Raw genomic sequence first — 25166 nt, 5'->3', positions numbered from 1 at the left:
GCATCTCTTTATCAATGTTGTGATTACCCTAGAGGCTAACGTTCTAGAGAAGATATTTGCAGTCAAAACAACCTATTGGCTTTTGACATAAAAAGTTTTGCCTTCTTGTGAGTTTTCCATCTTTTAAAGACAAACTAGGACAGCTACTTTTATAACTTCTTGAAAGAGTACTTGTTTGTAGAAAGAGAAATGTCTGAGTAAGCTCAACTGTGTATTAAAGTGGTTGTCCTTTGTGATCTTATCTTTCATTTTTTCAGTTCTCAAAAGTTGCTGCAGAAGTCCCATCAGTCTTTGAGATGTGGACTGGTACTAGTGATTTTTCTGGATCATTCTGGGTAATACAGAATGAATTTACCTTTTATAAGGATAATCTATAATTAGGATCTATAATTGCAGTTTGCATTTAACTCTTCATGTTGTGTAATGTTTAAAAGACAATCCAGAATTTTAAAATGTTTCTACTGTCTGAAATCAGAAACCACATCTCCATCCCCCATGCCCCATAAAGTACTTTTGTTTCACTAAAGTTACCAAATATGTGCCAGAAGCTGTTGAAACTATTTTAATCATGCAAAGATTTTTAGACACATATTTTAAATAGTTGTTTCTCATACACTTAGAGTTTGTGACACTTTTATTTTTATTTTTTTCTTTTTCAAAAAGACTTCTAAGGAATCTTGAAGGGATGTTATTGTAGTATGGTAGAATGTATTAAACAGATCTGTGTATAAATGCGTTTCTGAGTTTTCATTATCAAGATTAGCTCCTGTCTTACTGATTCAGATGTTCTGAACATATGTATAACATGACCAAATATGCTCAGTTCATTTCAGTGTCTCAGTCATGTCCGACTCTTTGCGACCCCATGAATCACAGCACGCCAGGCCTCCCTGTCCATCACCAACTCCCGGAGTTCACTCAGACTCACGTCCATCAAGTCAGTGAGGCCATCGAGCCATCTCATCCTCTGTCGTCCCCTTCTCCTCCTGCCCCCAATCCCTCCCAGCATCAGAGTCTTTCCCAATGAGTCAAGTCTTCACATGAGGTGGCCAAAGTATTGGAGTTTCAGCTTTAGCATCATTCCTTCCAAAGAAATCCCAGGGCTGATCTCCTTTAGAGTGGACTGGTTGGATCTCCTTGCAGTCCAAGGGACTCTCAAGAGTCTTCTCCAACACCACAGTTCAAAAGCATCAATTCTTTGGCGCTCAGCTTTCTTCACAGTCCAACTCTCACATCCATACATGACCACTGGAGAAACCATAGCCTTGACTAGACGGACCTTTGTTGGCAAAGTAATGTCTCTGCTTTTCAGTATGCTATCTAGGTTGATGATAACGTTTCTTCCAAGGAGTAATCGTCTTTTAATTTCATGGCTGCAGTCACCATCTGCAGTGATTTTGGAGCCCCCCAAAATAAAGTCTGACACTGTTTCCACTGTTTCCCCCATCTATTTCCCATAAAGTGATGGGACCAGATGCCATGATCTTCGTTTTCTGAATGTTGAGCTTTAAGCCAACATTTTCACTTTCCACTTTTACTTTCATCAAGAGGCTTTTTAGTTCCTCTTCACTTTCTGCCATAAGGGTGGTATCATCTGCATATCTGAGGTTATTGATATTTCTCCCGGCAATCTTGATTCCAGCTTGTGTTTCTTCCAGCCCAGCATTTCTCGTGATGTACTCTGCATAGAAGTTAAATAAGCAAGGTAACAATATACAGCCTGGACGTACTCCTTTTCCTATTTGGAACCAGTCTGTTGTTCCATGTCCAGTTCTAACTTTTGCTTCCTGACTTGCATATAGGTTTCTCAAGAGGCAGATCAGGTGGTCTGGGATTCCCATCTCTTTCAGAATTTTCCACAGTTTATTGTGATCCACACAGTCAAAGGCTTTGGCATAGTCAATAAAGCAGAAGTAGATATTTTTCTGGAACTCTCTTGCTTTTTCGATGATCTAACGGATGTTGGCAATTTGATCTGTGATTCCTCTGCCTATTCTAAAACTAGCTTGAACATCTGGAAGTTCATGGTTCACATATTGCTGAAGCCTGGCTTGGAGAATTTTGAGCATTACTTTACTAGCGTGTGAGATGAGTGCAATTGTTAGTCTCTATTAATTCAACTTTCCAGGAACATTTAATAAGAATTTGTTGGATGTAGATCATTCACATTTTCTTTTGTACGCATATTTTTGGCCCTGTTCTCTCAACCCCTTAACTTCTGGTATGCTATAGAAATGTATATATATATATCGACAATTATTAATACTTGAAAATATGTTATTATAAAAATGCACAGTTAAAAAGGTTGATGATATATTTTAATACTGTAATGAATTTTCAATAATTCACATTTGCAATACTCTTAAAATATATCTTTTTCAGAGTCAGACTCTTACAGATTTGAATTTGAAATCAGCAAAGAAAAACTCTAAGGATTGCCTCTAGACAACACTATGATAGAATAATTAAAAAGAAATGCTGGCTGATCACTCTTTAGTGAAGTTGTATGGCTGCAACTACTAATGTATTATCTAGAATTCTGTATTAAGCTATACCAAAATAGTTTTTATTCAGAGTGTGAGGCAACTTTACCCTGCATTTGTTAGCCTGTCAGAACCAATAAGCAAAAACAGCCCCACACATGTAAGGAAAGTTTCATTTGCAGACGTTTCTATTCTTCTGATTCTAGCTCTTCCATATATAAATGACTGATACTTAGAAAAGTAGTTTTCAAATGGCTGCATCAAAACCACCTGAGTGTTTTATAACCTGTACATACCTCAGCTCTAGTTTTGGAAATTTTGGTTCCATTGATCTGGGTAGTGACCTGGGAATCTGTACTTTTTTCAGTGTGTCCACGTTGATTCTCATGCACAGTCTGGTTTGGAAGCCATAGTTTCAGAACATAACTAAGAGTACAAATAGACACGTTTTTAAACTACAAAAAAAAAAAAATGAAAATAAACCACTTTAACAAAGCAAGATAAAACTGTTTTTCATGCACATGTCTAACAATACATGTGGCTTCCCATGTGGCTCAGCTGGTAAAGACTCTGCCTGCAATGCGGGAGACCTGGGTTCAGTCCTTGGGTTGGGAAGATCCCCTGGAGAAGGGAAAGGCTACCCACTCCAGTATTCTGGCCTAGAGAATTCCATGGATTCTATAGTCCATGGGGGTTGCAAAGAGTTGGACACGACTGAGCAACTTTCACTAGCAATGTTTTGTTTAAAAATTGACTCTTGACCTTTAGAATTGTTAAACTTGGGAATTGGGTGTCTGAAGGGTATGGAATAGGTCTTCTATGAATACATTCTTTACTGTGTTTGGTATAACTTAGAATCTGTTATTGGATAGCTGTGATGTAACCTCTGTACTGAGTGTAGTCTAGTTGCTACATACCGTGTGCTCTGTTGAAGAGGATGCCTAGATCCTGAGACCGAGATGGGGAGGACAGGGGAAAAGAGGGGAGTATTAGTTCATGTTTCATACTATTGGTTATTTGGCTTAGGAGTGTTTATCTAAAGGACTATATAGTTTTCTGTCTTTGTTATTCCTTAATTCCTGATTTGGATGTTTGTAATTAGCATTATTTTAAAAAGTGATATGTATATAGAGCTGGTGATAGTTAACCTTAATTTTTACTTACTAGAGAGTTGCTGCCAAAATACCCTTCTATAATGAATTGTTCCAGTTTTGAATGCTTAAAGTATACTTTAGATTAATTCAGCAATAATTTTTCTTGCACTGCATAGTGACTTTGGTTTGTGTGTAAGAATAGTGGCATACCATACATTTATATTTAGTATTGCTGTAGTCTGAGTACTGAGGACACCGAGATGGAATTAGCAAGGCTTTTGCCCCTAGACAACATTATCTTTGAAGATAGGAAAGTAAATAAGCATTTTTAATACTCCGAGATAAGTCTCATGACAGAAATAAAGCGAGCAGCTAAGTTTTGAGGAGTAAGGAATTGAGCCATGACACTGCAGGAAGAGGGAACAGTGTGTACAAAGGTATGGAAACAGTGTATTGGAAGGTGGTAAATTATATAATGGGAGTGTGGTCATTGTAGGGAGGAGGAGTGTGTGCTTAAAATGCACGTAGAGGCAAGGTAACCACCCTCAGGAGGTGATTTTGTTAACATGTGCCTAGGAGGTACTGAAGATGTTAAGCAGATGAGTCACATTGTAGTAAGTGTACTTTGCTGGAACGTGAAAGAAGATAGAGTTGAAGGATGGTAAACTGGGAAGAATTAGCAGACTATCAATACATGCAATAACCCAGGAAAAACATGGAATGTGCTGAAACGAAGCCAGTGCCTGTGTAGGAAGACAAACCTGAGTCAGGTATGCTAGGCAGGACCTAGAACAAAGCATTTGACAGGGTTCTGAATAGGGTCTGTGCTTGGATTTCAGAGGGTTCTGTGAATTACCTGAAATCTTTATCCAGATATTATCTAGATGTGTATGCATATTTTTGTGGGGGACACAGGTGAAGCTTTAACCATATTTTCAGACAAGTGAAAACAGAATATCATAGTTTAATAATATTTTGAGGTTTCCAACATGGAAATCTGTGGGTTTGGTAGTAGTAACTGAAAATGGGAATATGGGATAAGCAGTAGAAAAGAATCTAAAATAATTGTTTGATAAAGTATCATTTTTAGGGTACAGATGTATTAAAGGAGTTAGGAGCAACTTCTAAGACAATAAACACAAAGACTTTTTCTTGCCTTTTAACGTTATGTCTTAGGAAAAGTAATTTGTATTTAAAACCAGAAATAAGCAGAATTTTATCCTTGGATTCTGATAGAATTTTTGGTTTGAAGCAGATTCAGTTCAGTTCAGTTCATTTGCTCAGTTGTGTCCGACTCTTTGTGACCCCATAAATTGCAGCACACCAGGCCTCCCTGTCCATCGCCATCTCCCGGAGTTCACTCAAACTCAGGTCCGTCGAGTCAGTGATGCCATCCAGCCATCTCATCCTCTGACTCATCCTCAGCTATCTTCTCCTCCTGCCCTCAATCCCTCCCAGCATCAGAGTCTTTTCCAGTGAGTCAACTCTTCGCATGAGGTGGCCAAAGTACTGAAGTTTCAGCTTTAGCATCATTCCTTCCAAAGAAATCCCAGGGCTGATCTTCAGAATGGACTGGTTGGATCTCCTTGCTGTCATTTTATTATTTATCAGATCTTTGAGTTGTTTTGTTTAAAGCTATAACGTAAGCATCTTTTAAGTGCTTATTTTAAACAAGTGTGAAGATTGATATTCATAATGCTAGGACAAGAGCACTGTATGTGTGTGAGGGGTATTCCTTGTAGTAGTGTCAAGTCATCTATAAAGAGGATGGAAACTTAATTCCTTTTCTGTTCAACAGTATGTAATTTAAGAATACTAGTAGATTGGCTTTGACTCCACTGACAGTTTTCTGCCAATTAAACTCAGTTCAGGTCTACCTGTTAGGTGTATTTCATGCCTTTCTAAGTCAGATTACAATTTGAGAGCGTGAAAAAGCTGAAAACTTGGACTTCTGTTGGGACAGATTTGCCTAAGCCTGAGGCTGTTAGTTTTTTTTGTAAATACCTTCATTATGTTATTTAGGTGTGTTCCATAAATAATTATTATACATAACTTCCACTTTGAAGCTTTCTTTTCAGGTGTAATACAACAGATTTACAGTTTTTTAGACTTGCATATTAGGTATAAACGTGCAGTGATTGGAACGATACTGAAACTGATCTACTTTAAGGCAAGGCTACATTTTGACCTAGACAAGGCTGTTTTGGTATATTTTTCCCCACGTTCTGTCTTTTCAGGTTGAATTACTGATTTTTTCCCCCTTTCTTTTGTTTGTTGTGGTTTTGATGTTTTTTTTCCTTTCAGCTAAAGGAGCAGTCCAGTGGTTTTCAAGAAGTGCCAAAGTGCACTGACTGTCTCACGATGACTGGTGCCTCAGGGAGGGTCGTGATTCCTGGATACAGGATCGACCTGGTCCTGGATGTCACTTCAAGCAGTCAGATCGTGGGGAAAAGCCTTGTCTAATGGCTAGCCTTCCTCAAAAGTCTGATGCTAGTCATCTCGGAAGGCCTCAGAAAGAGCCTTAAAGGTGAGCAGAGTAGAGTGTAGTTCTCTCTGGGGGCTGTGACTATTTGTCGGAGAACATGATTCAACACAGAATGATAATCCTAACCTGAAAAATCCAGGTTCAGTTGGTAAATTCAATTTATAAATTTGTTGAGCATGGCAATCAGACCTCAACTTTTGAGTTATTAGAAACCACCTTCTAACCTTAAGGACCTATAAAAGGAGGAATGTGGTATTTCCTGGGTCCTTCAGGATCTTAGGTTAGTATCTGTTGTCTTAAATGGAAACAGCCTATAATCACAGCTAAGGAACACTTTTGTTACAAAAGCACTTTATGTTAAGTACCCGTGGATTTAAAAAAAAAATGTAGTGAAGTATTCTATTAGCTTGTATGTTTCAGTCAGTTCAGTTCAGTCGCTCAGTTGTGTCCGACTCTTTGTGACCCCATGAATTGCAGCATGCTAGGCCTCCCTGCCCATCACCACCTCCTGGAGTTCACTCAAACTCATGTCCATTGAGTCGGTGATGCCATCCAGCCATCTCATCCTCTGTCGTCCGCTCCTCCACCTGCCCCCAATCCTTCCCAGCATCAGGGTCTTTTCCAATGAGTCAACTCTTTGCATGAGGGGGCCAAAGTATTGAGTTTTAGCTTTAGCATTAGTCCTTCAAATGAACACCTAGGACTGATCCCCTTTATTTTATTTTATTTTTTTTTGTGTAATAAAGTTTTATTAAAGTATAAAGGAGATAGAGAAAGCTTCTGACATTAGACATCAGAAGTGGGCAGAAAGAATACCTGCCTGCTAGTCTTTAGCTGGATGTTATATAGTTACTAAGTAAAAAGTAAAAGTAAAAGTCGCTCAGTCGTGTCCGACTCTTTGCGACCCCATGGACTGTAGCCTACCAGGCTCCTCCACCCATGGGATTCTCCAGGCAAGGATACTGGAGTGGGTTGCCATTTCCTTCTCCATGATCTCCTTTAGAATGGATTGGTTGGATCTCCTTGTAGTCCAAGGGACTCTCAAGAGTCTTCTCCAACACCACAGTTCAAAAACATCAATTCTTCGGTGCTCAGCTTTCTTCACAGTCCAACTCTCACATCCATACATGACCACTGGAAAAACCATAGCCTTGACTAGATGGACCTTTGTTGGCAAAGTAATGTCTCTGGTTTTTAATATGTTATATAGGTTGGTCATAACTTTTCTTCCAAGGAGTAAGCGTCTTTTAATTTCATGGCTGCAATCACCATCTGCGGTGATTTTCGAGCCCAAAAAATAAAGTCTGACATTGTTTCCACTGTTTCCCCATATGTTTAATCATGTATCAATTATATATCAGGCAATTGGGCTTCAGGACTTAGGGCAAATTGGAATTTGATTTATCTGTTACACTGATTTTTTAAAAACCATAGGCACTTTTGAAGCAGTTCAGATATATGTAACACATATTTTATTGCATTCAACTTGAAGAATCAGTACTATCTGCATCGTTTGAATTACATTTTTAACCTCATAGAAGATTCCTTAGAGATGTTTTGAGCATTTGGGTTTGAAAAATGTTTCATTCTAGGACTCTTTCTCTGTGCTTTGAAGCACTTACAGAACCCGGTTGTTCATATAATAATTTTGATTACTAAATTTTCAAGTAAACTCTAAAACTTGTCTGTCCTAATAAGATTTACTAGGTTTTTTGTTTAAAAAATTTTAATTCAGTCATCTGTTAGTTAATAATAATAATAATAATACTAATACTGTGGACATGCACCATCCCTAATGTATGTACATTTTTATATTTAGTAATTTTGTATCACTGATGTATTAATATTAGAAAGCATACACAAAAATAGAAGTTTTGAAAGATGAGATGAAAAAACTTACATATAGGCAGTTGTGATATTTTCTTTCCCTTCACCGTGCATCGTGATGTAATTCCGGTTGGCAAATTCTTTTTAAAGGCCAGATAGTAAATATTTTAGGCTTTTCAGCCCATATGGTCTCTGTTGGAACTACTCAGCTCTTGCTGTTGTAGGGTAAAAGCAGCCACAGACAATACTGAGATAAATGAGTGTGGCTGTTTTCAATTAAAATCTTATTACTGAAACAGGCTGTGGGCTGGATTTGGCTGGAGGACCCTAGTTTGCTGACCCCTGGAGTATCCCCTGTTTCGTAGACCACTGCTCTAGACCTTGCAGTTGTGTTACACTATGTCTGCTAGGTCCTTCTGCCTTCAGTCTTAAGAGTACAGTGGATCTTCCTTATTGAAGTGAGCAGAAGAATGTTAGCAATTAGAACATATTGTTTAATTGAACAGATACTTATTGAAAACCAGTGATGTTCAGACACAAGGTTAGGTGCTGGGATGAGTTTGGTAAGAGAGAGAGGTAAACAGTTAAGGCATGGTGTCAGAAATAATTTGATTATAGCACATACTGCTGAGAAAGTGAGGCTGGTGCTGGGAAATGGTATAGTAAGTTGGACTTTGAAAACTTAATGAAAATTTGTAAAGTAGATGAGTACGAGGAAATAAAAGGTGATAGAAGAGAGCATTGGAGAACCATATATACCTCAGTAACTGATTGTTGGCAGAGTGTTCAAGAAAGAAGCAGTAGGGAATGAGACTGGACAGGTCGGCATGGCCCATAGTGTGCCCTGCCGAGGAGTGTGGACTTTGCCTTATAGGTTGATGGTAACAGTTGAAGAGATTTTAGTAGAGGAAGAAATGATTGGATTTGGATTTTAGAAGGACAGTGGCAGTGGTGTGGAGTATACAAGGAGTAACTATTCTGGGTAGCCTTTTTTAAACCTCCTTGTAAAAGAGATCACAGATTGTTTGTGGGTTGTTTTATAATCAGGCAGAAGGTAAACTTGGAATACTGTTTAACAACGAAAATAAATGAACTGTTAACATGCTACACGGTGGATGAACCTCCAAGATGTTATCCTAGGTGTGAAAGGCCACGTGTTGTATGATTCTGTTTTTTTAAGGAATGTCCATAAAATAGATTAGTGGCTGCCGCGGAATGGACTGGGGACTGACTGCAGATGGAAATGAGGAATCTTTTCATGGTGTTGGAAATGGTCTAAAACTGGATGATCTAAAAATGATCTAAAAATTTACACCACTTTGTAAATTTACTAAAAATAATTGGATTGAACACCACTTTTCCTTTCTTTAACTTGAAGTATAGTTGATTTACAGTGTTGTGCCAATCTCTGCTGTATAGCAGAGTGACTCAGTTTTATATGTATATACATTATTTTAAAAATACTCTTCATTATGATTTATTGCAAGAGATTGGATATAGTTTGGATTGGACACTTTTAAAACTGGTTGCGTTTTATGGTAGGTAATTATAGCAATAATACTAAAGAATTAGACCTCACTTTTGAAATTTGTTGGAGTAAAACATATTGTTGATTCTCGAGTAATTGCTCTTTCCTCTGAATAAATTATTGATCTTACACTGCAAAAAAATAAAAAGGTGTTTTTTTCCTCTTTAAGAGTATACACTGCAACTATAGAGTTTAACTGTAGGAACTAGCAACTAAATAAATCAGGTTGTTACTAAATCTTACTGAATACACTTTGACTTTTATGTTTAAATTTTTCCTTTCCTTATTAAATATCATATGAGGAGAACCATCTTAAATACAGTATTGGATAATTCTCAAAAGCTAGAAGTAGCCTAAAGGAAATTTACTTCTCTTTTTTTCCCAAGGAAAGAATTGCTAAAGAAAGAACCTGATGATTTAAAATTTTAAGTTTTTTCTTCAGTCTTAACATAGGAAATAAATAGAATACAGAGCAATTGGAAAATAGTTAATTTCACTCAATAAATATTTATTGAGGCCCTACTGTGTGCTAGGTACTGTTTCTTAAGAAATAAATTGTGAAAGTTTCTCATTATGTGCTCTTATTCCTGGCTGCCAAAATTTATGAGGTTCATTGTAGTAATTAAGAAAACATGTACAAAGTTAATTATATTACCCTTTATTGTTTACAAGATAATTTCACATCTTACTAATTCTGTAAGAGTGAGGAAAATGAGTCTAATTATAGCCGATTCCCAAGTAAGAGGCAGAGGTGGGAATTGATTATTGGTTCTTATTTTTACTTGAAGTTCATTACTCTTTATACTCTATTGTGGGATTAAAAAAAAAACCCACCAACAATAGTGCAGTAGTATTTAAAGATAGGCATATAGATCAATAAACAAACCCATACATTTTTGGTCAATGGATTTTTGAAAACAGAGATAAGATATTTTAATGGGCAAAGAGTAGTCTTTTCAAGCAGTGGTAGTGGACAACTGAATATCTCCATGCAAGAGAGTGAAGTTGGACTCTTACCTGACGCCATATTACAAAAATGAAATAAGAATGAGTGGGCAGCATAAATGTGAGAGTCAAGACCCTTGAAAGAAAAAAACCTAGGCATAAATTTTCATGACCTTGGATTAATTAGACAGTGGTTTCTTAGACATAACACCAGGAACACAACCAAAAGAAAATTAGATAAATTTGACTTCATCAAAATTAAAAGCATTTGTACTTCAAAGGATACTGTGAGGAAAAGACAGTAACGGAATAGTAGAAAATATTTACAAATCATATATTGGATAAGGACCTAGTATCCAGAATATAAGGTAAAATAAGCAGGGTGACATGAGAAACGCTGGGCTGGAGGAAGCACAAGCTGGAATCAAGATTGCCGGGAGAAATATCTATAACTTCAGATATGCAGTGATACCACCCTTATGGCAGAAAGTGAAGAAGAACTAAAGAGCTTCTTGACAAAAGTGAAAGAGGAGAGTGAAAAAGTTGGCTTAAAGCTCAACATTCAGAAAATGAAGATCATGGCATCCGGTCCCATCACTTGATGGCAAATAGATGGGGAAACAGTGGCTGACTTTATTTTTCTGGGCTCCAAAATCACTTCAGATGGTGATTGCAGCCATGAAATTAAAAGACGCTTACTCCTTGGAAGGAAAGTTATGACCAACCTAGATAGCGCATTAAAAAGCAGAGACATTACTTTGCCAACCAAGGTCTGTCTAGTCAAGGCTATGGTTTTTCCAGTGGTCATATATGGATGTGAGAGTTGGACTATAAAGAAAGCTGAGCACCAAAGAATTGATGCTTTTGAACTGTGGTGTTGGAGAAGACTCTTGAGAGTCCCTTGGACTACAAGGAGATCCAACCAGTCCATCCTAAAGGAGATCAGTCTTGGGTGTTCATTGATAGGACTGATGTTGAAGCTGAAACTCCCAACACTTTGGCCACCTGATGCAAAGAACTTACCCATTTGAAAAGACCCTGATGCTGGGAAAGATTGAGGGCAGGAGGAGAGGGGGACGACAGAGGATAAGATGGTTGGATGGCATCACTGACTCAATGGATATGGGTTTGGGTGGACACTGGGAGTTGGTGATGGACAGGGAGGCCTCGTGTACTGCGGTTCATGGAGTCTCAAAGAGTTGGACACAACTGAGCGACTGAACTGAATCCAGAATATAAATGGAACTCTTAAGATACAGAAATAAAAAAGATACTCAGTTAAAAAAAAATGGACCACAGATTTGAAACATTTTTCCAAAGAAGACACACAAGTGGCTAATAAGCACGTGAAAAGATGTTCACCATCATTATTAGCTGTTAAGGAAATGCAAACCAAAAACATAATGAGATACTACTTTATACCTACTGTAGTGGCTAAAACTTTAAAAAATGGATGAAGGAAATGTTGATGAAAATGTAGAGAAACTGGAACCCTCATTGCTGGTAGGAATGTAAAGTGATACAGCTACTGTGAAAAGTAGTTTGACAGTTCTCACGAAGTTCGACACAGTACCCTGTGACCCCAGAACGCTGCTCCTTGGTATGTACCCAAGAGAAATGAGAAAATTTCCACATAAAATGTCTTATCAGTATTATTTATAATAGCCAAAAAGTAGAAACAGTACAATGTTCATCAACTGATGAATGGATAAACAAGTGTGGTATATCCATACAATGGATATTATTCAGCCTTAAGAAGGAGTGAAATTCTAACATACACTGCAGTGTGGATGAACCTTGAAAATATGCTAAGTGAAAGAAGTCAGACATAAAAGATTCCATTTAAATGAAATATCTGAGTAAGCAATACCATACAAACAGAAATAATGGTTGCTAGGATTTAGGGATAAGAGGAGATGCTAATGGGTATGGGGTTTCTTTTTTGGGTGATGAATGTGTTCTGAAATATATATATACTCACACACGTATATTTTTTGAAAAATTGAGATAATTGACATAACATTGTATTAGCTTTGGGTATATAACACAGTGATTCTATATTCATGTATTGTGAAACAGTCACTAAAATAACTTTAGTGAACATTGACCACTATACATAGAAAAAAATTGTTTTGGTGATAGGAACTTTTAAGATCTATTCCCTTAACAACTTTCAGATATACAGTACAGTATTGTTAACTGTAGTCACTATGCTGTATAACATCCCCGTGACTTATCTCTTTTATAACTGGAAGTTTGTACTTTCTGATCAGCTTCACCCATTTGCCCAGCCCCACCTGCTTCCCTTGTGGCTCAGCTGGTGAAGAATCCATTTGCAATGTGGGAGACCTGGATTTGATCCCTGGGTTGGAAAGATCCCCTGGAGAAGGGAAAGGCTACTGACTCTGGTATTCTGGCCTGGAGAACTCTATGGACTGTATACAACTGAGCGACTTTCACTTTAAAATAAGGGGCTTCTCTCATAGCTCAGTTGGTCAAGAATCTGCCTGCAATGCAGGAGACCCCGGTTCAATTCCTGTGTTGAGAAGATCCTCTGGAGAAGGGATAGGCTACCCACTCCAGTATTCTTGGACTTACCTTGTGGCTCAGCTGGTAAAGAATCCGCCTGCAGTGTGGGAGACCTGGGTTCAATCCCTGAGCTGAAAAGATCTCTTGGAGAAGGGGATGGCTACCTACTCCAATATTCTGGCTTAGAGAATTTCATGGACTGTATGGGGTCACCAAGAGTCAGACACAGCTGAGCTGCTTTCACTTGCCTTTATTTTTCTGATTGAGTTTTGGTGCCACTTAGGTGTTCTTCCTTTTGCCTTTATTTCCTATCTTGGAATATCTGTATTCCCTAATTGGGCATGAAAGTCCTTTATAAATTTATTCTAACTTTTCCCATGATTTATTTGGTTTTTACTACCTTTAAGTGCTTTACCAACACTGAATTGACCCCATTGTTCTTTGAGTACCCAACTCTCTTATTTGTCAGACCCTGTTCCATAATTTTGGAGTGTTTCCTATTTCTTTCCACCTTTCTTTTTCCAAAACCTACTCAGTGTTTGCTGAGGCATGGGTCGAGTGCTCGCCCCTGTGGTGCGTTTAGGCCTTTAGTTGTGTGTCTTCTCTGCACTGGCAGGGCTTTCTTGTCACTGTTCTCCCAGTTTATGGTCATCATTTCACTTGGTTACTTATCTCTGTGTTCAGCTCCTGGCAGGCCCCTTTAATTTAGGAACTCTTATCTTTTACGTTTCAGAAATGTTCTTATTTCTTTGGTGATCTTTTCCTTCCTATGTCTCTGTTCTTTCTTTTTGGATGTCAGACTTCTTGAATTAATTTGTTACAGTCATCATCATCATTTATTTTTTTTCTCTCCCACTTTCATCTTTGTCTGTATTCATTTTAACGAGGTTGATAAAGGGGTTGGCTTTTTGCTAAGTTTTATATCTTTTTTTGTTGGAGTGAAATACGTATAACATAAAATCATTTCAAGTGAAAAATTCAGGGACATTTAGTACATCGTTTTTAATAACGTTCTCATACTAGGCAGACATATAAAGGTGCTTTAACAGTGTGTTTTTCTTTTTAATCCTAAGCAGCAGGTTCTGGGATAGGCAGATTTCTTTCACATGCTCTTTCTCCATCAGATAATTTCATCTTGAGTATCCTTGGATTTTAAACTGTCCTTGCGTATAAACAGGAAAATAACTGAGGATTATGGTTGTTGAAGCATAAAATCTTAGGGAAAGAAAGAATGTTGAAGGACTAAATCTTCTACATGTATTGGGAAGGAAGAAATGTAGATGAATCAATAAGGGCCTGATAACAATTATTTGGATTTTTGTTGTTGTTCATTGAGTAAGAGCTAAGGCTATATGCCAGCAAATTTGGAAAACTCAGCAGTGGCCACAGGACTGGAAAAGGTCAGTTTTCATTCCAATCCCAAAGAAAGGCAATGCCAAAGAATGCTCAAGTTACTGCACAATTGCACTCATCTCACACGCTAGTAAAGTAATGCTCAAAATTCTCCAAGCCAGGCTTGAGCAGTACGTGAACCATGAACTTCCAGATGTTTAAGCTGGTTTTCCACAGATCAAATTGCCAACATCCGCTGGATCATCGAAAAAGCAAGAGAGTTCCAGAAAAATATCTACTTCTGCTTTATTGACTATGCCAAAGCCTTTGACTGTGTGGATCACAATAAACTGTGGAAAATTCTGAAAGAGATGGGAATCCCAGACCACCTGACCTGCCTCTTGAGAAACCTATACAGGAAGCAACAGTTAGAACTGGACATGGAACAACAGACTGGTTCCAAATAGGAAAAGGAGTACATCCAGGGTGTATATTGTCACCTTGCTTATTTAACTTCTATGCAGAGTACATCACGAGAAATACTGGGCTGGAAGAAGCACGAGCTGGAATCAAGATTGCCGGGAGAAATATCAATAACCTCAGATATGCAAATGACATCACCCTTATGGCAGAAAGTGAAGAGGAACTAAAAAGCCTCTTTATGAAAGTGAAAGTGAAAAAAAAAGAGAAAAAAAGAAAGTGAAAGTGGAGAGTGAAAAAGTTGGCTTAAAGCTCAACATTCAGAAAAAGAAGATCATGGCATCCGGTCCCATCACTTCATGGGAAATAGATGGGGAATCAGTGGAAACAGTGTCAGACTTTATTTTGGGGGGCTCCAAAATCACTGCAGATGAAATGCAGAAATCAATGCAGTCAAGAAATTAAAAGACACTTACTCCTTGGAAGAAAAGTTATGACCTACCTACATAGGATATTGAAAAGCAGAGACATTACTTGGCTGACTAAGGTCCGTCTAGTCAAGGCTGTGGTTTTTCCAGTGGTCATGTATGGATGTGAGAGTTGGACTGTGAAGAAGGCTGAGTGCCGAAGAATTGATGCTTTTGAAGTGTGGTGTTGGAGAGGAATCTTGAGGGTCCTTTGGACTGCAAGGAGATCCAACCAGTCCATTCTAAAGGAGATCGGCCCTGGGATTTCTTTGGAAGGAATGATGCTAAAGCTGAAACTCCAATACTTTGGCTCCCTCATGGGAAGAGTTGACTCATTGGAAAAGACTCTGATGCTGGGAGGGATTGGAGGCAGGAGGTGAAGGGGACGACAGAGGATGAGATGACTGGATGGCCTCACTGACTCGATGGACATGAGTCTGAGTGAACTCCGGGAGTTGGTGATGGACAGGGAGGCCTGGCATGCTGCGATTCATGGGGTCGCAAAAAGTTGGACACGACTGAGCGACTGAACTGAAGGCTGTATTATATTTGAGGAAGTAGATTTAAGAAGCACTCATTTTATTTGAAGCTGTTTTTCTCCATCTACGTTATCCAAGCAGATCTGAGTAATGGGACTAGAATGGAACTTGATCCTGGAGGAGCCAGCTTCCTGTTTATTACATCACAAAGAGACATTCAGCATTAGTTTGATTAGAATGGGTGCTTCCCTGCCTTTAATGTACAGTGTCTCTTTGAATGCATATTTTCTGCCACAGAGCAAAAGAATTGACAAGCACCCAGTTCAACTTTCAAGGATTCGGAAAGCTTCTGGAAAGATGCTGATTTTTTAGGATATTGGTTCAGCTGCTGTAATTGGGACAAAAGTACTATTGGGTTAAAATAGGAAGTGTCTTTTTCTCTCACGTCAAAGACAAAACTGGTTAGTGGCCTGGGAGGTACTGTGGTTCTGCTCCAGCCGATTGTCTAGGCCCTGGGTTCCATCTCCTCTGTTGCTTTTATCTGAATGGTTGATACTGGTTTTAACACATCCTAGTTCAATACTTCAACTGACTTTCAGCCTGTGGGAAGGAGTGAAGGATATGGAGGGCAAGCAGCTTCCTAGTATGGAGATAACCTAAACCTTGTATATGGCAATTCTAGTCAGAGTCCATCAACCAAAAGCTGGCAGAGTAGAAAATGGGATCTTTACTTGGGTGGGCACGTGTCCAGCAGAAGTTGAGGGGTTTTGATAAGAAGAAAGAAAGATTAGGCTTTCGAGAGCCAGTTTTTAGTTTCTGAAATAAAAGGAGTGGTAAATAATTATGCTTTAAAAGCTTTGGGAACATCCTTATCTTGTAGTTTGACAGCTTGTTTTAAGTTTATCTTGTACGTTTTGCCCCAGACCTGGAATCATAACCAGATTCTGTGTACTTGGAAATGATATATAGAAACCATAAACCTGGGTGTTTGTTTAATTGCTAAGTCATGTCCAGCTCATTTCGACCCCATGGGCTGTAGCCCACCAGGTTCCTCCGTCCATGGGATCTTCAGGCAGGAATACTGAGCGGGCTGTCGCTTCCTTCTCCAGGAAATCTTCCCTGGGACTGCACCCATGCCTCTGTGTCACCTGCATTGGCAGGCGGATTCTTTACCGCTGAGCCATACCCACCTTTACTTATACATCTATTTACTGTGTACAGCTTCAGGATCTCTTATAAAAGATGTCTTAATTTCCTTCCTCCACCCTCACCTAATTCTTTAGAAATATAGGCATTCCAGTTGTCTTTCAGTTTCTCCTCCTCCCTACTAAATAGCAATAAAAAAAAAAGACAAAACCCTCTGACTCCATAAAAGGGGGTGTTAGAGGTGATGTTGGGCTTCCCTTGTGACTCAGCTCATAAAGATTCTGCCTGCAAGTGTGGTAGACCTGGGTTTGATCCCTGGGTTGGGAAGATCCCCTGGAGAAGGGAAAGGCTACCCACTCCAGTATTCTGGCCTAGAGAATTCCATGGACTATAGTCTATGGTGTCGCAAAGAGTTGGATGCAACTGAGTGGCTTTCACTTTCACAGGTGATATTTACTGTTGAGTTGGTGATTGTCCTCATGCCTTTGCAGTAGACAGAGTTAGGAAATAGATACTTTTTTTTCACTGAAAGAAAATATATCATCAATTCATACCAATCTTTCCACTTCAAATTTAAGTTAGGTTTAATCTAAAGAATACTATTAAATAATATGTTTGTGTTATAAAGATCCAGGTTTGAGTCCTTGCTTTGCAGCTAATTAAAAATGTAATCTTAGCTCTCTCTTTTTTAAGCTTCAGTTTCCTCATCTTTAAAATGGGGATAATAATAACTATCTCATGGTTATTGTAATGATTAAATGAGAAAATAAGTGCTCAAGAAATTCTAGTTTTACTGTTCTCTGTCAAACTACAAAAAGGAGAGACTTCTAATTTTTTTAGGGGTTAAAGAAGGCTTGCCCATTAAGGTAACACTGGTACAATCAGGAAAGAGCTGGTGTTAATGGGATGTAGAGATTTTTAGAAAAATATCAGGGCAAGAGACTTGCCAGAGGAGAGTGATCTGCATTAGTTAAGACTGGAGCATAGGATTCTGTTTTGATGTTTAGAAAGAGAAAGTAAAAAACTTTTTTCCCGTAAGCATTTAGTGTAATGTGTAATTACCTAGTGATCTGTGTGCTTATTTGATTAATGTCAGCCTGCCTCCATGCCCCACAAGGGCAAGGACTCTCCTATCTTCCTTTTATTTACAGGTAGTCACCGCACAGTGTAGTCTCTTAGCTGATATTCATACCCTAAATGAACTTTTCTAGCATTTATAACTACCACAAAATTTAACATTTATTTACTTATATTATCATTCTGTAGTTATTTCATTAATGCTGCCTTGTCCCTAGCACAGCTATAGCTATTGACCTAATTTCTTTAAGTTCAATGATGTATAGTATGTTAATACACTGCAGATTTTTGCCATTTATTTAGCCATTATCTGACAGCATTAGTTCTTTGTAAATTTTTATTCAGAGTGAATTAATAAATGAAATTGTTGGTGACGCCCATCTGGATCTCAGCATGTTGTGGAATGTGTGCCAAGTAATTTATTGTTAAAGAGTTTATAGAGTACTTCAGCTATCCCTTACAATGAAGCCACTGGGTTGCTTTCATTTTGTTATGTTGCCTTAAATGGGAGAGAGCAAGGTGTATATAGTTAAATTAGCCTCCTAAGAATTGGGTCTCCTTTTCCCATGGAGGGGAAGAGAGAGTGTGTGTATGTACACGTGTGCATGTGTACGCGTGTGCAAGCACATCTTCTGTGTCCCATGGAAAAGACTGAGAATGAATATTCTGCCCTGGATATTTAGAGAGGAAGTGATAGTGAGAGGCACCAGACTCCAAATTAAATGGCATATGTATTCCAGGGAATTTTCTTTCTTTCCCTTTTTTTGCCACTAAATATGTGGTACTCAAAATTTGTATTTGCTTATATTTCTTTTGTTGTTATTGTTCCCTTTGTGTCTAACTGCAATCTATATGTAATAAAATACAGCAATTTCATGTGTAAGATTTGATGAGTTTTGACAAATATAAACACTTATTAATAGCACAGTAATGCTATAAAATACTATAGCTATCATTCTGAAAAAGTTGTCTTATGGCTTTGTGGTTAATTTCTATCACTGTCCCCTGGGAAACACTGATATGCTTTGTTTCACTTTGTGTGTGTGTGTATGTAGTTTTGCCTTTTCTAGAATTTCATGTAAATGGAATCAGTATGTAGTCTGTGTCTGGCTTTCAGGTAGCATAATGCTTTTGAGGCTCATCCACATCGTTTGTTGTTGTTTACTTGTTTGTTTTTTTGCTGCATAGCTTGGCATTTGGTCCCCAGCCAGGGATGGAACCCATGCCCACTGTAGTGGAAGCATGGAGTCTTAACCACTGGACTGCCAGAGAAGTCCTCATTCATGTTGTTGGATCTATCAGTAGTTCACGCCTTCTTGAGTCGTGTTTCATTGTATTGCTGTATTATAATTTGTTAGCCACTCACCAAGGTAGAATAGTTGGATTTTTTCAGTTTTTCCCCCCAGTATTATTATAATAAAGTCATTGTGTACATTGGCATGAAAATCGTTCTGTGGGTGTATATTTTCATTTCTCTTGGGTATATACTTAGGAGTGCAATTGGTAGATAGTATTACCATAGTGTATATCTACCTTCATAAGAAACTGCCAAACAGCTAAAGTGGCTGTATTGTTTTTGCATTCCTGCCAGGAAGTGTATGAGAGTTCTGAGTGCTCAACATCCTTGTAAACTTGGTTTTCTTCAGTCTTAAATTTCAGGCAATATGGTGGGTGTGTAATGGCGTCTCATTTGGGTTGGTGTGCATCCCTTAATGACTGACGATGTTGAACATCTTTCCATGTTCTTATATGTCACCTGTATATCTTTAGTGGAGTGAGTGTTCTGATTCTCTTGCCCGTTTTTAAAAAACTGGATTGTCTTGTTATTGAGCTATAAGAATCTTTCACATATTCTGGATACAAGTCTTTTATTGGATAAATGTCTCAAATATTTTCTCCCAGTCTTGTCTGTTTAAAGAGCAGATATTTTTGTTTTTTTCTTTTATGGTTTGTGCTTTCTGTGAACTATTTCAGAAATCTTTGCCAAACTCAAATGTGACTAACTTTCTGCTGTGTTTTCTTTAAGGAGTTTTATAGTATAAGCTTTTACTTTTAGGGTCATGATTCATTTAGAAATTGTATTGTATAGTAGGAAGAAAGTGTTGAGGTTCACTTTTTGACCCTGTTAGCTAATTGTATCAGTGTCACTTTTTAAAAAGATTATCCTTTACCTATTGAATTGCTGTGGCGTCTTTGTCAAGTGGCCACTTATTGTAGTGTCTGTTTTTGGATTTTGTATTCTGTTTTGTTGATCTCTGTTTCTGTCTTGCCGGTACAACACTGTCTGCTACTATAGCTTTGTAAACCTTGAAGTCAGTTTGTCTCCAGCGTTTTTTCCCTTCATACTTGTTTTGTCTGTTCTAGGACTTTGAATTTCCATGTAAATTTAGAATCAGCTTGTTTTACAGGAAATACTACTGCAATTTTGATTGTAATTACATTGAATCTCTAAGTTAATTTGGGGAAAATGCACATTTTGCATTATTATTCTAATACATGAGCAAGGTATATATCTCAGATTTAAAAATTTATTATTATTATTTTTTAAAATATTTTTTTATTTGGCTGTGCTGGTTCTTAGTTGTGGCACTCAAGGTCTTTAGTTGCAGCATGTGAGATGTAATTCCCTGACCAGAGATGGAACCCAGGCCCCTGCATTGTGAGTGTGGAGTCTTAGCCACTGGACCACCAGGGAAGTCCCTTGCTCAGATTTTTTAAGTCTGATTTTTCTCACGAATGTTTGTGGGTTTTCCTTGTGTAAGTTTTGCACATAAATTTTGATACTTTTGTAAATTCCTAGTTTTACCCTCAAATTTTGATTATTTGTTGCTATTACATAGAAATATTTTACTTTTATATTTGACCTTGAATTCTGTGACCTTCCTGAAATCACTTATTATCTACATCCAAATGTGGATCTAGTTTTATCCACATTTCTTGAAATTTTTTTATGTGAACTGTGAACATAGACTGTTTTTACTTCTTTCCAGTGTTTGTCCTTTTTTGTTTCTTTTTCTTGACTAAATGTACTGGTAAAGGTGGTGAGAGTAGATATATTTGCCTTGTTTCCAGTCTTGGGGAATGGTGTGGGAGTGAAACCTTTCACCATGTAAGTGTGATTTTAACTGTAGTTTTTTTTTTTTTTTCAATTCCTTTTATCATATTGTGGAAGTTCTCCTTTGTTCCCAGTTTGCTATTTTTTTTAAAATTATGAGTGTGCAGTTTTGTTAGTTTTTATGCACATTGAGATTATATGATTTTTCTTTTTAATATAGTGAATTACATTGATTAGTGTTTTTTTGGGGGGGGGGGGCCTTGCTGCGTGGCATGTGGGATCTTAGTTCCCTGACCAGGGATTGAACCTGCATCCCTTGCATTGGAAGCACAGAGTCTTAACCACTTCACCGCCAGGGAAGTCCACATTGATTAGTTTTTAATGTTAAACCAACCTTGTTTATAAGGACTTCCCTGTAGTTCACACAGTAAAGAATCTGCCTGCAATGCAGGAGACAAGGATTCGATCCTGAATCAGTGAGATCCTCTGGAAGAGGGAATGGCAACCCACTCCAGTATTCTTGCCTGGAAAATCCCATGGACAGAGAACCCTGGCAGGCTACAGTCCGTGGGATCGCAAAGAGTTGAACATGACTGAGAGACTAACGCTATTAGCCTTGTTTATAAATATATATAAACAGACATAGGAACTAAAAACGCAGCAATCTGAAATTAAGTCAAAGAGGAAAACAAATTTTTAGTAGTGTAACACACAATTAAACACAGTGTAAACATCAGGTAAAAATACCAATATGTAACAAGGATGTAGCAAAATGGGAGAATGTGGGTGTAAATCTTGCTTTTTCCAGAACCTGCAGTTACTTAGTCAAGTTTCTCAATCTTTTTGTGTCAAGGTTTCCTTACCCTTCTCCTACCCCTAAAGGATAATTCTGTAGTTGTTTTGTTTGAAGGAATGTTATACAGCCTTTCCCTACCTTCTCTGCATTTCTGAGACCAGGAGACGTTTGTTAGCTTTCAGCTGGACTCTGTGGGCTTGTATCTGCCTGTGTCTGTGCATATTGACACTCATGTGTGGATCATTTTGCTCTCGCTTGGGCTGAACTATTTGCTTTCTTAGCATTTCATGTCGGGGTAAATTTTTATATTCTATTTAAAAGAGTTAAAATGTTTTGGTTTAAGTAACATGAATATTTAAATAATAATGATGTTTACACAAGGGCTACTAATAAAAGAAAGACTTCTCATTCCCTTTCCACAGAGGCTCTTTAATTGCTTGCATTTTTAATTGTTGTGTTTATTTTTCACATATGTCCAAATTAAAAAAAAATTATTTTGGAACTTTTGAACATATACAGAAGTAGAGAAAGTGAAATGATTAGCCTCAAGAACCCTTCCCTAGCTTCAGTCATTAGCCATATTTTGCTGGCCTTGTTTCATGTGTTCTGCCCCTGCCCCATACACATGTATACAGTTAAATACACAGTATGCATTTTTTAGGGGGATTATTTTAAAGCACACTTCAAACATTTCATTTTACCCTGAGTACTTCTGTATGCATCTTTAACATGTAAGTGCACGCGCATGCACCCACAAACATACACTTACCTGCAGTGCTCTGTGGCTCAGCAAAAAGTTATTTTAATAGATTTCATTAAATTTAAGTTTAATTTACAGTATACTTACTCTTAATTTAATTAGTTTAAATTTAATTTCTCTTTATAGCTTAGCATAAAAAATTAAGGGGGTTAATAAATAATATAATATCTAATTTATATCCCAGTTTCGCTACTTGTCTCACAGATGTTGACAGTTGTTTTGTTTGAATCACAGTCCAAACTTGCTTCCCATGATACCTGGTTATTAGGTATTTTTATCCAGAAGTCGCATAGTTTTTTTTTTTAAAAAACATTTATTTATTTGGTTGCACTGGGTCTTAGTTGCAGCACATGGGATCTTTGATCTTCATTCTAGCATGAAGGATCTTTTAGTTGCAGCATGTGGGATCTTGTTCCCTGACCAGGGATCGAACCCTGGACCCCTGCATTGGGAATGTGGAGTCTTAGCTACTGGACTAGGGATTCCCTCTCATAGAAGTTCCAAGAACATAAATTTGTATCCCTAATTGTTCTGTGAAAAAAAAAATTCAAGGAAATTATTACGTTACAGTGAATTAGCATTGAAACAAAAAATATGATACACACCTGTGTAGCTGTGGTACAGTAGGCAGTGCAGTATATAGGCAATTCAAACTGTGAAATTTCTGAGAACAGGTAAAACTTTCAAAACTGTGATATGGTATTATGACTCTTACCAATTATGAATAACTATTACTGATGAATCCAACATTTGTTCAAAGCAGCCTTTTAAAAAGGAGAAGCGTTTTCGTCATTTAGTAATTTATCATTGAAATGAAGAGAATATAAATATATTCTAAGGTTAATCAACTAGGAACTGCAAATGAAATTCTAGTAGTCTTTGATGTAGATTTGAAATGACACTCTTCAAACTAAAGGTGCCATAAAGAGATCATAATCATAGGCTGTGAACTATAAGCTCTGGTGTTCTGCTTAACTTCTGATGGCCAGAAGGGACTCACAAGAACCTTCAGATCCAGTGTGGAGAAGACTTAGATGCAAACTCCATGATACTCAAATAGTATGAACCTCTGTGGTATGGAAGAAGAAGGGGGTTTATGCAGCTTGAGGGATAATTACGTGCTGCTTATGGAAGAAGTTTTCATTTATGTTTCATGTTAAAGTTTGGAGAAGCAAGGAGATACATTAAACTGGTGATATACCTTAGACTCTGTAAGTTATAGGTGACAAGTATGTTGGAGGATTAAATGTGATGATTTAAGCAGAGTATCAAATTAAAACCCTGGCACACCCTTCAGTAAATGACAGATTGTCAGCCTGTCAAGTTGATGTGTGATTTGGGGCGATATTTGGAATGAACAAGAGGTCTTTAACTTTTTATCTCTCACTCCATCTTTGATTTATCAAGGAAAGATTGTTATTGTTATTTTTAGGGGGCACAATGTATTTCCAGATGATAGGGAAGTAAGTATATAGCATACTCAAAGTTTGGTTGATAAGTGCTTATTGCTGGAAGCATTAAATGCTTTCAGTTCCCTAGGAAATAATGATTCTCAAACTGATTTGCCAGGCCTTTACTGTATTTTTGTGTTTTAAGTTAGCCTTCTGATCTAATATTTTATAATTTATTTCATTTTAAATGTTAGATTCCAAAGAATTTAGAATACTATATAACAATTGTATGTAGTTATAAGGTAGAGTTGGTAACATTATTGTGCATCTTTTAAGAAAAAATGCTCTTTTTCAGAGTGTGTATGTCCTTTTGGAGCTTTAGTTTCTCATATTTTGAAAAGTCATGCTTTGTATGTTAGAGTAACTTATTATCATTTGAGCATGTTAAATCATTACTGTATTAGTGGAGGTGGAGAATTGTCAGAGCCTTAGGGGTCATATCATAATCTGTATTTTTTCCTCTGTCATTGTCTTTGGTCTTGGTCGCTTGCTTTTTGTTTTCTTAATTTGTTTCTTGCTTTCATTCCTATTCCTTTTGCCTTGGTGTTATTCTTAAACTGTTATTCAACTCCTTAACTTGTCTTGGTTTCCTTCAGTCTGTTTTTCTCTGGCTATAATTACTCTAAAGCACACAATTTAGGTGTATGATTCCACTTGTCCAAAACATTTCATTGCTTTTTATTGTCCACTAGATTTCTCAGTACCTGTCACAGTTAAGCCAGTTACCTTATTTATCCATCCATCCATTTTATTCATGAAGCCGTATTTATTGAGTTCCTTCTGAGAACTGGACACTGCTAGGCTCTAAGGATCAAGTGGTAAAACAAGCAGGAGCTCTGCCCCCTTGGGTCTAGTTGAGAAGACAAACATTAATAAAAGGATCATGCGATAACAGTAAAACTGCAGTGATCATGTATCCTACAAAAGGGAGGAGTATGTACTCTGAGAGCTTAAGGGCATACTAGATCTAGTCAAGAAGGTCACTGAAAGCTGAGATTTGGAGAGGTAAGGAGGACTTACTACACATAAAATGGGAAGGATCATACCAGGTAGAGGCACTGTACAAAGGCTCTTTCCCGAGGGGAGTGTTTTGAGACTGAGGGACTAGAATAAGGCTTATGCGACTTGCAGCGTAAAAGAAGAAGGATCATTGTACAAAATGGGAAAGAAGGTTGGGCTTGACCACACAAAGAGTTTTGAGGCCATGCCAAGTACCGTTATTAATATGACTGCAATAGGAAGTCTTCCAAGGGTTTTATCTGGGGAGAGGGGGTGGAGGAGTAGAAGACAAG

The 25166-nt window shown here is 37.7% G+C and overlaps 1 protein-coding gene across 13 annotated transcripts in view; it reads left to right on the top strand.

Moving 5' to 3' along the window:
• Positions 1 to 25166, top strand: part of INTS6 (integrator complex subunit 6) — a 104750-nt gene that overhangs the window by 25371 nt on the left and 54213 nt on the right. For 4 of the 13 annotated variants that reach the window (XR_011259384.1, XR_011259385.1, XM_069601447.1 and 1 more), the window contains one exon: positions 5882 to 6104. The exons of the other annotated variants lie outside the window; for them this stretch is intronic. The gene's annotated coding sequence lies outside the window, so the exon portion shown is untranslated. The remainder of the gene's footprint in view (positions 1 to 5881; positions 6105 to 25166) is intronic. 13 annotated transcript variants of the gene reach the window in all.

Source organism: Ovis canadensis, chromosome 10 (genome assembly GCF_042477335.2).
Source record: "Ovis canadensis isolate MfBH-ARS-UI-01 breed Bighorn chromosome 10, ARS-UI_OviCan_v2, whole genome shotgun sequence".
Classification (NCBI taxonomy): Eukaryota; Metazoa; Chordata; class Mammalia; order Artiodactyla; family Bovidae; genus Ovis; species Ovis canadensis.
The sequence above is the reverse complement of the archived record's forward strand: the minus strand, read 5'-3'. Positions and strand labels throughout refer to the sequence as shown.